Source organism: Nerophis ophidion, linkage group LG06 (genome assembly GCF_033978795.1).
Source record: "Nerophis ophidion isolate RoL-2023_Sa linkage group LG06, RoL_Noph_v1.0, whole genome shotgun sequence".
Classification (NCBI taxonomy): domain Eukaryota; kingdom Metazoa; phylum Chordata; class Actinopteri; order Syngnathiformes; family Syngnathidae; genus Nerophis; species Nerophis ophidion.
This window is the reverse complement of record NC_084616.1, coordinates 57,901,914-57,914,053: the sequence shown is the minus strand read 5'-3', so window position 1 is coordinate 57,914,053 and position 12,140 is coordinate 57,901,914.

Below are 12,140 nucleotides of genomic sequence, written 5' to 3'. Positions count from 1 at the left end.
TTTTTTTTAATGCATTTTAAATAGTGAAAGTCCGCTGACAATGGACCCTATGGAAGCCGCTCAATTCCGCCTATAAAGCCCCCCCCAAAAAAATCCAAACACCTCTTTTGAGGTTTTATATTCATGATGTAAGTATATATGTAATGTAGTAAAGGGCACATTCATAATACAATTTAATATTTTGATCATTTTAAGCATATGTGGCGCATTAATTTAAAAACTCATCACGTTTGCTTTTTTTTTTTTCATCACTGATTATTACTCACTGCAGACTTTATGAGAGCCAACAAACATAATAAAGCATCCCTTACTGTATACAGTCTGCTGTCATTATGATGCCAACTGTTGGGATTTTCATATATTTCCAATTAGATGAGACATGACTCATAATCCTCATGAAGAAACGGGGCGGGAGGCCGTGGGGGACAAAGTGTCTTTTTGTGTCGTTCGTGCAGGTTTCGAGTCCTAAATGGCTGTCAAAGTGTCCCAACTTGTCAGATTATACCCTCAGCCATTTATTTTCCAGGTGAGAGGCATGATTTATGATTTAATATAAACTTCAAAAGGTGCAGGGAAGTGAGGAAACAACAGACCACTTGATGATGTAACATAGGCGCACTCTGCAGTGCTCAAGGCACCGCTATAAATAGTTTGTCTGCGTTAGAGCTTATAATAACAATATAACTAGTACTTAGTTAATATTTAAGTCATAAAATGTAAATGGAGTATTGTTGGCCCTTTTTGGATAATTATTAATTGGGATTTATGGGCGGAATAGAGGACCTCTCCTTGACCCTGCTGTAAGCGGACTTTAATTTACATGTATTTACTATGTAGAATGCATGTTTTTTAAATTAATCCGTCGTCATGTCTTTTAAAATGATTGTAAAAGATAGGCAAAATAGAAAATAAAAGTGCAGCTCCCCCTAAAATATTTAGGTTGTGAAACAGTCACGATTAATCCCTCAGCCTATATTTCCTCTTCACAAAACTTCAATTGAAGTCAGATTCCAAAAAGTAGCGCTGATTACAGAATGATCTAACACAGTGGTTCTCAAACATTTTTCTCCAAGTACCACCACAGAAAATACTTGGCTCTCCAAGTGCCACCATCATCACCAACACTGAAATACAGTAGCCTAGTAGGCCTAAATATTAATTAGAAACAAGGCAGATTTTGTATTTACCATAGCTCGGCATAGCGATTTCTCGGTTGGTAGAGCGGCCGTGCCAGCAACTTGAGGGTTGCAGGTTCGATTCCCGCTTCCGCCATCCTAGTCACTGCGGTTGTGTGCTTGGGCAAGACACTTTACCCATCTGCTCCCAGTGCCACCCACACTGGTTTAAATGTAACTTAGATATTGGGTTTCACTATGTAAAGCGCTTTGAGTCACTAGAGAAAAGCGCTACATAAATATAATTCACTTCACTTCACTTCACCAAGTATATGTAATAATTTGGGCCACTGTTGTTGTGATCCGATGGTCGTATCATCACCATATTGTTATTTTTGTTCCATTTTTATATCACTCTGCGGTTTGACATGCTTAGTTCCTGTTTTGTTCGTTTCCATGGTCACTCACTAGTTTCAGCTGCTACTCTCGGTTCCAGCACACCTGTCTTTACTAATCACCACCCTTTATAAGCCAGCATTTTCTGTTCACTCACATTGTCGGATCTTAGTTTGTTCTCATAAAACTGCTTATGACTTGTCTCTCACTCTCTATCTCGCTAGCTCTCACGCTAAGCTCTATTTTTATTCCTAGCTTTCATGCTAGTTGTTTTTTTTTTTTTCTCTTTGTGCCAAGGGTTTGTGTTTCGGTTAGTTTGACCTAGCTTTCCATGCTAGTGCTTTTATTTGCCTTTTCTATTTACACCAGTGTTTTTGTTCTAGCCTGATTTGAGTCAATAAATTCCTTAGTTCTTACCTTTTGCTGTGTTTTTGCTGACGCATCCACGGAGGACCGAATCTGGCAACAATATGCCACGCAGGTGTAACAACTGTAACATTATTTACAGTTTGAACAGTAACAAACACTGTGTTGATTTAAATTATTCTTTAGTGTACACTAAATGGAGCCCGGGCTTCACGGTGGCAGAGGGGTTAGTGCGTCTGCCTCACAATACGACGGTCCTGCAGTCCTGGGTTCAAATCCAGGCTCGGGATCTTTCTGTGTGGAGTTTGCATGTTCTCCCCGTGAATGCGTGGGTTCCCTCCGGGTACTCCGGCTTCCTCCCACTTCCAAAGACATGCACCTGGGGATAGGTTGATTGGCAACACTAAATTGGCCCTAGTGTGTGAATGTGAGTGTGAATGTTATCTGTCTATCTGTGTTGGCCCTGCGATGAGGTGGCGACTTGTCCAGGGTGTACCCCGCCTTCCGCCCGATTGTAGCTGAGATAGGCGCCAGTGCCCCCCGCGACCCCGAAAGGGAATAAGCGGTAGAAAATGGATGGATGGATGGATAAATGGAGCCCACACACCGCTAACAGTTTGAGAACCACTGGTCTAACATCATCATCTATCATTTTCATATAGAGCAGGTCTACACATATTACATCTAATAATGTTCACTCAATCATCAATGCAGCCCAATCAGAAGTCCTCGGCTCATTGTTGGACGGTTAGAATTTCTTTTTCATCCCAAGAGCTCGTCTTTATTAAAAAAATGTTGTTTAACCCATGTTAAAGAGACTGCAACACTTTACTTTTCCAACGCCATCCTTACACCAGTTTCCTGTATTTGTATTCTCTCTCACGAACAACACACCAGCCCGACTGATGTGTTTCCAAGGTAACGGCCTGTTGCCTGTGCAGAGGGACAGTGTCCTTGCATCCTGTTTGATGGCAGCATGTGGCCAGATTAAAAACAAAGAGAGTGCAAACTTGCGGACGCTGCGGCGCGTGTTGTGACTGGTGTGACTGTGATTTATGCCCTCGCGCCCCCAATTCCGACCCCTTAATCTGGAATTGTCCAGATCCTCCCATTGATCCACAGGTCACACATGAAGTATGCATGTTAATGTGACCTAAGAAAAAACATTTGAAATTAGCGTAACTTGTTAGTAATGCGTTAACTTTGACAACCCTACTTAAAAACACATTTGTGATTCAGTGGCGTCCTTAGCGACAATGTAGACTGCGCATGATATAAATTAATTCTACCTTCCCAATGTTTCACTGTAGATTCTGCTTTTCCTCTTAGCCTGCCAGTGTCCTTTGTGGTTTGGCCATACATTAATAATGTAAAGGTAATGATCCCTAGACTAAAGGCCCTGACTTGTCTGGCCCGTCAGTCAGTACAGCCAAAGGAATCATTGAGTGGAGGTCAGAATAGAAAGTGAAGGTTTGGCGTGAGTAATTCCAAGAAAAATAGCAGGACACTTGTTTTATTGGCCAAAATCAGTCTGATTTCTCAAATCATTTATCTCAAAGAAGCATTATACAACCCATGGAAACACCTCAATTGATCATGTTTGGCTTTTGAAAAGTTGGACTAACAGACCAAGATTATGCGATTGTAAACCAGATCTCTCAAGTGGGTGTGTACCACAGTAGGGGAACCCTTTGTTTTGCACATGCACCAGTCTTATAACCCGTAAGCAGATACAATTTAATAAAAATACAGGCAACAACTGCAATGAAGAGGAGACTGTTTATTTAGTCAGCTGGAGGCGTGTCTTAATGAAATCAAACAATGGATATCCGCTAACTTTTTGCACCTCAACGCCAAGACAACAAAAATGCTGGTTATCGGCCCTGCTAGACACGGACATCTTTTTAATAATCCCACCTTAACATTTGATAGCCAAACTATTACACAAGACAACTCGGTAAAGAATCTGGGTATTATCTTCGACCCAACTCTCTCGTTTGAGTCACACATTAAGAGTGTTACTAAAACGGCCTTTTTTCATCTCCGTAATATCGCTAAATTCGCTCCATTTTGTCCACTAACAACGCGGAGATCATTATCCATGCGTTTGTTACGTCTCGTCTTGACTACTGTAACGTCATGTTTTCGGGTCTCCCCATGTCTAGCATTAAATGATTACAGTTGGTACAAAATGCAGCTGCTAGACTTTTGACAAAAACAAGAAAGTTGGATCATATTACGCCTGTACTGGCTCACCTGCACTGGCTTCGTGTGCACTAAAGATGTGACTTTAAGGTTTTACTACTTACGTATAAAATACTACACGGTCTAGCTCCATCCTATCTTGCCGATTGTATTGTACCATATGTCCCGGCAAGAAATCTGCGTTCAAAGGACTCCGGCTTATTAGTGATTCCTAAAGCCCAAAAAAAGTCTGCGGGCTATAGAGCGTTTTCCGTTCGGGCTCCAGTACTTTGGAATGCCCTCCCTGTAACAGTTTGAGGTGCTACCTCAGTAGAAGCATTTAAGTTTCACCTTAAAACTCATTTGTATACTCTAGCCTTTAAATAGACCTCCTTTTTAGACCAGTTGATCTGCCGTTTCTTTTCTTTTCTCCTCTGTCCCTCCCTCCCTTGTGGAGGGGGTCCGGTCCGATGATCATGGATGAAGTACTGGCTGTTCAGAGTCAGGACCCAGGTTGGACTGCTCGTCGGGACCCAGGATGGACCGCTCGCCTGTGTATCGGTTGGGGACATCTCTACGCTGCTGATCCGACTCCGCGTGGGATGGTTTCTTGTAGACGGAACTCTCGCTGCTGTCTTGGATCTGCTTTGAACTGAACTCTCGCGGCTGTGTTGGAGCCACTATGGATTGAACTTTCACAGTATCATGTTAGACCCGCTTGGCATCCATTGGTTTGGGTCCCCTAGAAAGGGGGGGTTGCCCACATATGAGGTCCTCTCCAAGATTCTCATAGTCATCTTTGTCACTGGCGTCCCACTGGGTGTGAGTTCTTCTTGCCCACTGGGTGTGAGTTTTCCTTGCCCTTATGTGGGCTCTGTACCGCGGATGTCGTTGTGGCTTGTGCAGCCCTTTGAGACACTTGTGATTTAGGGCTATATAAATAAACATTGATTGATTGATTGACTGATATTTGCCTCACAAATTAAAACAACAGAACATTTTAAAGTGCATCAATGGAAAAAAAAATAATCTGAGATTTATTGAAAAAGGTAGCAACGGAAATGGATAATGAAGCAGGTACATGTACAGTACTAAGCAAAAAAGAAAGTGTACACAAACCTCTTCACGCTGCACTTGTGCATTCTCAACTGATTAGCTACAACGCTGTGTTCCACACAACTGGCAAGATATCCACAACAATAGCAACCCTCGAATAAAAAATATTTTCTTTCGGACCTATGATTCCTTCCATAAATCCGCAGATCTAAGTTATTGAACGGACTTTGAGACATTTGAAAGTTTTCTTTCCATTCCCCGTCATGAAATTCCTTCAAAACAACTCTCTCCGACCAGACTTTGTTTCGAACCCACATCTTGCGACTCTTTTTTTTTTTTGTCCTGTCTAGCTTCTCAGGCAAATCATATAGTTGATGTAGATGCCCATATCGGCTGTTTAGATTTACTTTACAAAAGAGAAGTGAAGGATACTTCTCTTGTTGCCTTATTTCAATTTGACTTTATTAAATGCAGGAGGGGATAGAAATAGAAAAAAAGGAAGACAGAGGGGGAAATTGTGGGGATAAGAGGAGGATTGGACAGAGAGACAAAAACAACAACAGCAAATACAACAATAACAACAACAACAATAGAACAACACCAGCACATACAATATGTACAAATATGATCGTAAAAGTGATAGCAAACAAGCAATTAGTGAAATAAATAATAATATAGTAATGACAATAAGCATTTTTACACTAAAACTGGAGCAATACAAATACCAATAGAAAAAGCGCTATTGATCATGAACAATACTAATGGTTTACCTCTATTATCAACAATACAATTGTTCAAATGCAACAATACGTATACACAATGATAACTAGAGATGAATTGCAACTCCTAGAGGACCTTATTGGTAGTAGTGTTATGTTTGTAGCGCGATCTAAGATCATTTTTGATGCTGTCTGCTATTTGAGGTCAGCATAGCCAATATAGACGTAATATTTTTAATCCGTGCCAATATTACAGCGGAAATCAGGTACACTCCCCAAAGAGCGCACTTTAAGTTGATGATTTCTTCTATGTGTAGAAATCTTTATTTATAATTGAATTACTTGTTTTTTTTTCAACAAGTTTTTAGTTATTTTTATGTCTTTTTTTTCAAATAGTTCAAGTAATGAGCAATATTTTGCACTGTTGTAGAAATTAATGAATCAGAAACTGATGACATAGTGCTGTATTTTACTTCTTTATCTCTTTTTTTTTCAACCAAAAATGCTTTGCTCTGATTAGGGGGTACTTGAATTAAAAAAATGTTCACAGGGGGTACAACACTGAAAAAAGGTTGAGAATCACTGCATTAGAGAGTATGCATGGAGACTGGGACTTCACATATTGGTGTGAAAATACAAAAAAACTAAATATTTGAGAAAACAAACTAATTTAGTGCATGGAAACGTAATCACTAATTACTTTATGAAATGGTGAAAAAAAATAAAATAAAATAAACACTTTTCCACAACTTTCACCTTTTGCGCTTCATTCATTTTGCTTTTCAAGCTTGGATGATATATGAGCAACTTGCACTGTGGCCTCCGATGTCCTTTTCCTCTCCCCCTTGTCCTCCTTTTCTCCCAGACACGCTTGCGCTGTGTAAGCCGGGTGATGGATGGGGAGTTGGCAGAGTGTTGGTAATAGCAGACATCCAGAGCTACACCGCCACATTTGTCTCCTCATTCACATCTTTGTCTTCACGTCAGTCCACAAACCAATATCTAAACATAGAAATACAGCAGGTCTTTTTGTTCCCTGACACAAATAACAGATATTTTGCTGGCCTTATTTTGCAAATTCAGAACATTACAATGGAAAAAGTACAATATGAAATCACAGCAAAAAGCCAACAAAACTTAAATGTATTAGAGAAAATGGATCACTTCTTTCTGTGTGCGGTAGCAGCCCTTTTTAAAAGTATATTTTAGGAGCTTTTTGTGTAATTTGACCAGATAAAACATCCATCCATTCATCCATTTTTTACCGCTTGTTCCTTACGAGGTCACGGTGTGTACTGGAGCCTATCCCAGCTGCACACGAGCGAAAGGCAGCGTACACCATGGACAAGTCACCACCTCATTACAGGGCCAACACAGATAGACAACATTCATGCTCACATTCACACACTAAGGCCAATTTACAGTGGGGCAAAAAAGTATTCAGTCAGCCACCGATTGTGCAAGTTCTCCCGCTTAAAATGATGACAGAGGTCTATAATTTTCATCATAGGTACACTTCAACTGTGAGAGACAGAATGTGAAAAAAAAATCCAGGAATTCCCATTGTAGGAATTTAAAATAATTTATTTGTAAATTATGGTGGAAAATAAGTATTTGGTCAACCATTCACAGCTCTCACTGATGGAAGGAGGTTTTGGCTCAAAATCTCACGATACATGGCCCCATTCATTCTTTCCTTAACACGGATCAATCTACCTGTCCCCTTAACAAAAAAACAGCCCCAAAGCATGATGTTTCCCCCCCCCTGCTTCACAGTAGGTATGGTGTTCTTGGGATGCAACTCAGTATTCTTCTTCCTCCAAACACGACGAGTTGAGTTTATACCAAAATGGATACCTGAATGATACAGCAGAGGATTGGGAGAATATCATGTGGTCAGATGACACCAAAATAGAACTTTTTGGTATAAACTCAACTCGTCGTGTTTGGAGGAAGAAGAATACTGAGTTGCATCCCAAGAACACCAAACCTACTGTGAAGCAAGGGGGTGGAAACATCATGCTTTGGGGCTGTTTTTCTACTAAGGGGACAGGACGATTGATCCGTGCTAACGAAAGAATATTTGGGGACATGTATCATGATATTTTGAGCCAAAACCTCCTTCCATCAGTGAGAGTTTTGAATGGTAGACCAAATACTTATTTTCCACCATAATTTACAAATAAATTCTTTAAAATTCCTACAATGTGAACTCCTGGATTTTTTTTCACATTCTTTCTCTCACAGTTGAAGTGTACCTATGATGAAAATTACAGACCTCTGTCATCATTTTAAGTGGGAGAACTTGCACAATCGGTGGCTGACTAAATACTTTTTTGCCCCTCTGTAGTGTTGCCAATCAACCTATCCCCAGGTGCATCTCTTTGGAGGGGGGAGGAAGCCGGAGTACCCGGATGGAACCCACGCAGTCAAGGGGAGAACATGCACACTCCATACAGAAGATCCCGAGCCCATGATCGAACCCAGGACCTTCGTATTGTGAAGCACACGTACTAACCCCTGTACAACCGTGCTGCCCCCACAGAATATAAAAGTAAACATCGTATACATCTTAGTAGACCCCTTCCACAACATAAAATATTATTGAAAATGTTCTTATTGTTTGAGAAGGAGCAAAGCGGAGCAGTAAAATGTAGTTAGCCAAAGAAAAAAGGAAAACAAGAGGACAAAGAGGGGGAGGGGTGTTGGAGGAGTGTTCAAAAGCCACAAATAATTACCATCAATCATCAAGGAGTCAACATTTGAACATGTTAGAATTGCACGTTGTTGGCGGTGGCCAAGAGGAATCTGTGTGTCTTGCCCAGCATCGGGCGCCCCGTTTCTCGCTGTCTCGCCGTCTCCTTCGAGTGACGTCGCAAACAACAAGTTGAGAAATCGCCATCGTCAGCATCGAGCTGGCAGGTGTGTTAACTCCCCCGGTGCCAAATTAGGATGTGCAAGATTGCAGAAATGTCTCAGCTATGATGTCTCGTGTTTTAATGACAAACAAACAAAAGAAGTCTGAATGGACACGAACATTAGGCGTTGGTTTCTGGATTAGGCCTTAGATCTAAAGCTAGGTAAAATAATTGATTTGATCGATATCTTTTCATTTTTATCAATATCGTTTTTACAAGGCATCATATCAATTATCCCCCACGCCCTCGAGCTGCAGCAGCATTGCATACTAGATGCTAACAACAAGCTGCCTGAGGCAAACAAAAGAACGTGAGCGACTTACTTAAATTATATTTTCACCTCATTCTTCACGCCCCATGAAGACACAAACAGTTAGAGAGTTCATTGCAACTTTTTTTGGCAAATATTTACGGTTTAGGCTCACGCTGAAAGTGAGCTAGACTAGACTAGATTTGACCGATCTAAGACTTCGACCATGAACTGATAAAGCCTACTTGGTTGAGAGGCGAAGCATCTTCTGAGACATGCAACAACAACATCTGATCAGTGACGTGCGGTGAACTAAATACCAGGTGAGGCATTCATACTTTTTTTATTTTTTTCTATTATTATTATTTTTTTAATTCTAATGTGCAGTTCTAGTCATTGTTGATTTAGGTTGCACATTACAGTTGCAGGAAAAAAAAGGGAGTTATTCTCTTTCATAAAAACCTTATCATAATGATATTATAATATGATTTATGGGTACAAAAACTATTTGATAAAGTTGTTATTAAATACTTTATGGTCCCATTTGCTTTTAACAAAATGAATCAAGTATTGTGAGTGAATCTTCCCTTTCTGTATTTGTATCTGAAGCAGCAATAGCTATCCTCCATGAAAACGTACTTTGTATGATTGCATTCATTTTGTCTTAAAGTCCAGTTTAAGGAAGTACTTAATCATGGATACAGTATATAATCCTACATATTGGCAGAAACATTCATTTAATTCAATTTCATTCCAAGAAATTAAACAATTTTTTTGCCTCGGACAAAAAACACCCATAAACGCTGGCTTACTCTAATAAAAATGCCATGTTTGTTATTTATCCTATCCATTTTTTACCGCTTATTCCCTTTGGGGTCGCGGGGGGCGCTGGTGCCTATCTCAGCTACAATCAGACGGAAGGCGGTGTACACCCTAGACAATTCGCCACCTTCATGTTTGTTATAAAAACAGTTAAAAATAAAAAGAAAATAAAAAAATGCTGGCTTCCGCTGGAGAGACCTGTGTCTGCTAGCTTGAGCGCCCCCTCTTCTCCCAGTGTGGCGAGTCAGAGTACTGCTGAGGCATTGAACTGCAAGTTGACAATATATCGCCCCCTACCTTGAGGCAGAGGTACTTGGTGCCTCAAGACCTGCCTTTTCCATGTGGCAACAAGCATGCGCCCCCTCGCACGCACACCCAATACACACTGTGTGTAGCCTTAGAGGCACCGCCTGTGTCTGCCTCACTTCTCATCTGCTGCATTTTTTTGATCAGGAAACATGGAATTTCCGCGATTTTGACCATGAAAATTATCAAAATATACACGAACAACACCAAAATCACATAGAAAGCATAAACCAAAAGAGAAATATTAAAACATATTTTATTTTATTACTTCATTTTGGAACATCTCATGGTTAAGCCACCTCCCCTCACTGATGGAAGCAATTGTTAATATTAATCATATTTGGAACTTAGAGTCTCGTAAAATCGCCGCAGAAGAAAGGATGGCAGGTACTTTTATGACATCTTCATCTTCCACACGGAGCGGCATCAAACCAAGAGCACACTTCCGGCCTTGAGAATAAAATCACAATCATTTACATCCCGTGTGACTGTGCTAACAAAATAAGAGTCTCATAAGAATAGCTTACATATTTGCTGTTATTATTTTGCACTTGAAGCAACAATACGTTTATGCGATTTGCAGCGATTGAAAATTTCGATAACATTACACTTTCACTTGCAATTCCTTTCTTATTTCAAATTCGTACTTTTGAAACTTTGGAGGAAGTTTTAAAATGTCCAGAGTTATTTTTATGGTCAGGGAAAAAAAGTAAATTTGTATTTGACACATTTGTACTATTTAAGTGTAGGTCGAATCGATTCAAAATCAATCAATCAATCAATGTTTACTCATTAAGCCCTATATCACAAATTTCTCAAAGGACTGTACAAACCACAACGACTACAACATCCTCGGAAGAACCCACATAAGGGCGAGGAGAACTCACACCCAGTGGGACGCCAGTGACAATGATGACTATGAGAACCTTGGAGAGGACCTCAAATGTGGGCAACCCCACCCTCTAGGGGACCGAAAGCAATGGATGTCAAGCGGGTCTAACATGATACTGTGCAAGTTCAATCCATAGTGGCTCCAACACAGCCGCGAGAGTTCAGTTCAAAGCGGATCCAAGACAGCAGCGAGAGTCCCGTCCACAGGAAACCATCCCAAGCGGAGTCGGATCAGCATCGTAGAGATGGCCCCAACCGATACACAGGCGAGCGGTCCATCCTGGGTCCCGACAAGCGGTTCATCCTGGGTCCCGACTCTGGACAGCCAGTACTTCATCCATGGTCATCGGACCGGACCCCCTCCACAAGGGAGGGGGGGACAGAGGAGAAAAAGAAAAGAAACGGCAGATCAACTGGTCTAAAAAGGAGGGTCTATTTAAAGGCTAGAGTATACAAATGAGTTTTAAGGTGAGACTTAAATGCTTCTACTGAGGTAACATCTCAAACTGTTACCGGGAGGGCATTCCAGAGTACTGGAGCCCGAACGGAAAACGCTCTATAGCCCACAGACTTTTTTTGGGCTTTAGGAATCCCGAATAAGCCGGAGTCCTTTGAACGCAGATTTCTTGCCGGGACATATGGTACAATACAATCGGCAAAATAGGTTGGAGCTAACCGTGCAGTATTTTATATGTAAGTAGTAAAACCTTAAAGTCACATCTTAAGTGCACAGGAAGCCAGTGCAGGTGAGCCAGTACAGGCGTAACATGATCAAACTTTTATTGTTCTTGTCAAAAGTCTAGCAGCCGCATTTTGTACCAACTGTAATCGTTTAATGCTAGACATGGGGAGACCCCAAAATAATACGTTACAGTAGTCGAGACGAGACGTAAAATGAGTCAAATTGTGATTAATTGATGAAACGAAAGCAAATCCACTTGGGAAATTGGGCATGATACACATCACTGCTCAGATCGCTCTCAACATTCCAAAAGCTAGCCTGAGAGCAATTTATTTGGATTGGACTAATGTGTGCAAAGTCAGGAGATTGAGGTTTCAATTGTAGCAGTCAGGGTGGAGTTAGCATGTTCGCCCTGTGTGTGGGTACACTACTTCC